This window comes from Notothenia coriiceps, unplaced genomic scaffold (genome assembly GCF_000735185.1).
Source record: "Notothenia coriiceps isolate Sejong01 unplaced genomic scaffold, NC01 NC01_scaffold00031602, whole genome shotgun sequence".
NCBI classification, from domain to species: Eukaryota; Metazoa; Chordata; class Actinopteri; order Perciformes; family Nototheniidae; genus Notothenia; species Notothenia coriiceps.
Genome location: NW_011364303.1, coordinates 1 through 5,848, shown reverse-complemented (window position 1 = coordinate 5,848; position 5,848 = coordinate 1). Strand labels below are relative to the sequence as shown.

The following is a 5,848-nucleotide window of genomic DNA, read 5'->3' as shown; positions in this document are numbered from 1 at the left end:
CTGTCCCATGGAGCGGAAGTAGATGGGCGTGACTTCACCTCTATTGTATCTCTTTGTAGCTCTCCTTTTTGCAACAGACAATAAACTGAAAGAGAAATCAGAAAACTATTAAAAACTAGAGAAAGAGAAGGTTTGACCGAGTAGTTTCACAGATGTTACTAGTTTGCCTTGGTGTGTGTGTGTGATGCAGAAACACAGATTAAAGGTAAGAGAAAATTACAACATTTATAGAAAAAAAAAACTCTAAAAAAAATTCTAATATAGAAATATTAACATGAAATACAGATAAACGAATGATCTGACAAATAATAAAATATGTGCAGTATAGTTATTAAAGTGGAAAGCTGAGCAGATATTAAAAGAGGGATCTATGCACCGTAGCCACATTTTAGCGATGCAACAGACGATAAACTGAAGCAGTAGAAAGACATGAAACTCTGCAGAATGTGTGAAATCAAAAGGATGAGGAGCAGGAAGATACAACATCTCTCCTGCAGTAAAACATGATATGAGGGTAAAATGTGAAACCGTTGCTGAGACAGTATCTGTCTCTATTCACCTCATGAAGCCCCGCCCCTTTCCCCACTTCCTGTTCAAACGCTAATGTGTTAGCTCTTCTGGTTTAGCGCTAGCAGTTTAGTGAACAATGAGTTTAATAAGAGATCATTCACAGCAACACTGCGCTAACAAGCTAGCTAGCGAGTGTTAGCTCTCTAGCTAACAGGCTAGCCAGCGAATGTTAGCTTCATAGTTAGCTATAGCCAAATTGGTTGCTGTAATAACTAACATACAAGTTATTTTTTAACCCCTAATGTGTTAGCTCTTCTGATTTAGCACAAGCAGTTTAGTGAACAATGACTTTAATTAGAGATCATTCACAGCTACACTACGCTAAGAAGCTAGCTAGCGAGTGTTAGCTCTCTAGCTAGGCTACAAGCTAACAGGCTAGCTAGCGAATGTTAGCTTTAAAATTAGCTATAGCCAAATTGGTTGCTGTAATAATTAAAATACGAGTTATTGTTTAACCCCTTATGATTAGCCTTAAAGTGTCTACTTTCAGACAAAGAGATTCATTATTAAAACATTGATTAAGTATTTTTTAAAACATCTTTTAGGCCTTAAAGGCCTTTAGCCTTAAATCTAGCTAGCTCCTCACAGCTCCAAACATCAACGTTAATACCTCAAATATACATTTATTTAGATAAAATAATCACACATAGGGTTTGTTTTTGCCTGAAAAGCTGTTCCAACAGTTCATTTAAAAGCTTACAAACAGTTTGTTTGGTAAGTAAAGGTAGCTAAAGCTGGCGACGCTATGCTAAAGTAATAGCATTTACGCTGTAACAGGAAGAACCAACACATTAAACGGTGACGTAGAAGCTCCACAGAGCCGGGGAGCATCAGGTGAATAGAGAGCGATCATCTCCAGGTGTTTCTGGACACGTTTCAGTTTTAGTTTTAAGCACTTGCCTGAGTGTCTCTAACGAAGCTTAGTGCAGCTCGTCTGCCATCATTTAGCATTACTTACTGTACGCAGGCCCTGAGGGGCAAACACAACAACACTGGTTGAAAAAAAACACATCGTTTGGTCGTAATCATTATCGTTCTCATTCAAATAAAAGCAAACAAAGCCATGCAATCATTTTGTATCAGTTGAGGATCAGTGGAGGGTTTTTAAAGGCCTCATGTTAGTAAGTATGGCGGCCCTTAGGGGACAGTATGAGCACAAACTGAAGCTTCAAACTTCATTTTCCAGTCCATATTTTGTCTTTAAAATTGAATATAGTGGTTTCTAAATGTGTAAAAATGTGTTTTGCGCATATGCTTTCCAGTCGACATAATTACTAACATTGTCTTTAAACTCTAGCCAGATCCTGAAATACTATCCCCTATATTTTAGGTTTGTCACCTTGGTTGCTGATTGGCTAATGGTTGCAAAAACATAGTGACAAGCTCATTTTCAATATGCTTGACACTAACCAAGTCCTTAATCAAATCTTTGCTAAGGTTTTGTTTGTTTGTTTGTTTGTTTTTACTGAAAAGGGAGATTTTGAATGATTACGACCAAGCTTTAGATCCTGCAGCGGCGCCTGAACGATGCTTCAAAGATTCAATAAAAGGGAACAATATTAGCACAAACCTTGAGCTTCAAACATCATTTCTCAGTCCACATTTTGTCATTTCTTCTTCAAAATGCAGTGAACTAGATGTAGTGTTTTCTAAATGTGTAACATGAGAGGGGTCTTTGTTCCTGACACGTTCAGAGTCTGATACGCAGAGAGGACACATCGCTATGTAGAGAATATTATGTGCTTTAATGACACTAACCAAATCCTTTATAAAATCGTTGCCACGGTTTTGTTTGTTTGTGTTTTTTACTGAAAAGGGAGACTTTGAATGATTACGACCAAGCCTTAGATCCTGCAGCGGCGCCTGAATGATGCTTCAGAGAATAATAAATGGTGTGCTCACCCCTGCAGGCTGCTCAGGATGGACGCCATGCCCATCACCATGTTGGATATCGACAGAGCGTTCGCTGCATTTTTACGAGCGAATTCCTTGATCTGCTGTCCTGTCGCTTCGTCCGTCAGGAAGATCTTGTTTGTGCACTGAAAGAAACCTGAGAAAAGAGCAGAAGTTAGACGGCGTCGGGGCAAAACTAAAAACTCTAACGCTAACGGCTAAATGACCCGATACCATACCAGCTGACCTCTCGATAAAAAGGGCCGAAAGGGAAAATCCCAGTTTGAGTCACATAACATTATCTCAATGCAGTCATACAGTATTTGTCTCCATGCTACGGGATGTTGTAGCTTTATTTCTTCTCCTCTTTGCATTTATATCAACAAATTACTTTACATCAGATTCTCCTTTTCAAATTAAAAGAAGCATCACTTACCAAGACTTTGTTTTTTGGACGCAGACCGACCTTTACGATTCATTCATCCACTTTCAGATCACTAAAATGCATTTTTGTACGTTACTGTACTCGTTCATTCGCAGTCACAGCATGCAAAATGACAGAGTGCCTCATTATCACTTAGACATGTCTATGCAATAAACATCGTTATACATTTGTGTAGCTTTACTCAGCATGCATTACACTTCAGTATCAGTTAGGGCTGCACGATTATGACCAAAATAATAATCACGATTATTTGTAACTGCTTTAAAAACAATGCTTTAAAATCCTGCATAAAACAGTTCTTTACACCTCGATGACATTTCCTTTTGCTTGTCTGTTGTTTATTACTTTATGTAAATGTACGACCGGAGCACGCATTTTAGACGTCAAAATCGCTGCTAAATCGTGATAGATATTAATATTTGAATAACTGTGCAGCCCTAAAATCAAGAGATGATATTTGCAGAGTAGAAGACACCAAAAAGGATACAGTTTTCGGACGGTGAACGGGACGTTTTTAGCGCTTAGCGAAATCTTACTGGGATTGAAACACACACACACAGATACTGGTTTTGGGTACATAGAGGGGACTAAACAAAAAAACACAGAGCTGAAACTACTGCGAGAAACGAACCGGAAGTCAGCTGATCACACCTCGTTAATCAATTAATAATAATCTATTGAATCCACTGCAGCCCTGCGTTAATAAACATCCTGGTGTAATCTGCTATAAACACTAAACTGCAAGGGGTTAACTCTCCAATTGGGATTAATTATTAAGTGCATTTGCTTTAAAGAGTCCCTGTCCTCTACTTTAAAGAGTCCTCTCCTGCTGATGTTCAGGTGTATATCAGTATGTAGTGTCTCTACTTTAAAGAGTCCTCTCCTGCTGATGTTCAGTACACTCTAAAGGGAAGGGTAACACCATAAAAAAGCAGAATAGGAACTCTTTAAACTTGATACATGTGGTTGTTTTGGAGGTAAATAAGCAGTATGAAAGCTAATAAGATCTTGATTTTAGTCAAAAAGAGGCACAAAGTCTAACAGATGTTCCTCTTGAGTCATAGTGCTGCCCCAAGACAGAATGCACGGATAGATTTGTCTTTTTATAAATTTTGCAGTTGTATAGCAACCCTTCAAGTGTTTTCACCCTGAACTTCCTGTGATTCCAAAGCCAGGCGAGTTCAAGACATCTGAAAGAAAACAGCGAATGAGACACAGCAGAAAGCCAAAAACAACCAACACTTGTTCAGAGCATGCTCTCTACTCTCCCACAGCGTCACTGCAGAGAGCACGCTGACACTTTGTCTTCAAATACTGAACAGTTTCTACCTAAAGAATGTGCAGCTGAGAGAAAAGTCTGCACTCTGTCTCGGACAAAAGAGTCAGATTTCAAGCAGCTTCTGGCAGGCTGCCTAATGGCTGCAATGCATTGTGGGAAAGCCCTTGTTATTATGCAGCGCTGTGCGATGTTACCTGGTAACGACTAACGAGACTAAACAAGGACAAACAGGACCAACTGAGGTGGAAATAAACTGTTTAAACTAAGATGTATACACTTTAAAATCAGGGGATATTGCATACAAAGAAAATACATACGTCATTCTTACACGTTGTGAATCTGGAGATTAACTCACAAAATATAGAAATCAATAAAAACATTCAGTTATAATAAACAACCCAATATAAGTACATTTTAACACATATATAAACCACTTATTTGACATTAAATGATGCATACCTGTACATAATGCATAGTGTTTTAACTCTGAATTGCATGTGTAATTTGTCACATTAATGATCGTCTGGCTCTCGTGTCCCCGAGTGACAGAGGCCTTAAACATAATGATCAGTAATCAGTAATCCAGATTATGAGGAGAACGTACCGGAGGAGGGAGTCAGCAGGATCATGATCGACTGAGGCTCAAACTATCAGCTGCAGGAGGGAGGGGACAAAACACAGGAGATTTAGAGTCAGAGACACATTTAGACGACTTACAACAGATTAAAACAATAATAAAAAGACAATGTTGAACGTAATGAGCGGCAAGCTAAGCCCCTCCCCTTCAGACCGACCCCAACTATCCATTCACCACCACCAGGGTCAAGCTAAGCTCCTCCCCTTCAGACTGACCCCAACCATCCATTCACCACCACCAGGGTCAAGCTCCTCCCCTTCAGACTGACCCCAACTATCCATTCACCACCACCACCAGGCCCTCCCCTTCAGACCGACCCCAACTATCCATTCACCACCAACAGGGTCAAGCTAAGCCCCTCCCCTTCAGACTGACCCCAACTATCCATTCACCACCACCAGGGTCAAGCTAAGCCTCTCCCCTTCAGACCGAACCCAACCATCCATTCACCAACACCAGGGTCAAGCTAAGCCCCTCCCCTTCAGACCGACCCCAACCATCCATTCACCACCACCAGGGTCAAGCTAAGCCCCTCCCTTTCAGACCGACCCCAACTATCCATTCACTACCAACAGGGTCAAGCTAAGCCTCTCCCCTTCAGACCGAACCCAACCATCCATTCACCACCACGCACCACGGTAAATCTAAGCCCTCCCCTTCACGACCGAACCTAACTATCCATTCACCACCACCAGGTCCAAGCTAAGCTCCTCCCCTTCAGACCGACCCCAACCATCCATTCACCACCACCAGGGTCAAGCTAAGCCACTCCCCTTCAGACCGACCCCAACTATCCATTCACCACCAACAGGGTCAAGCTAAGCCACTCACCTTCAGACTGACCCCAACTATCCATTCACCACCACCAGGGTCAAGCCAAGCCTCTCCCCTTCAGACCGACCCCAACTATCCATTCACCACCACCAGGGTCAAGCTAAGCCTCTCCCCTTCAGACCGACCCCAACTATCCATTCACCACCACCAGGGTCAAGCTAAGCCCCTTCCCTTCAGACCGACACCAACT

General features: G+C 41.5%; 1 long non-coding RNA gene across 1 annotated transcript; it reads right to left on the bottom strand.

The window, feature by feature from the left end:
* Nucleotides 1-8: 8 nt before the first annotated feature.
* LOC104960146 (uncharacterized) lies at nt 9-4,962 on the bottom strand. Its single transcript, XR_799957.1, has 3 exons — nt 4,792-4,962; nt 2,473-4,098; nt 9-1,540 (listed from the first exon to the last, which is right to left on the bottom strand). It is a non-coding gene; the product is annotated as an uncharacterized lncRNA (long non-coding RNA).
* Nucleotides 4,963-5,848: the final 886 nt, after the last annotated feature.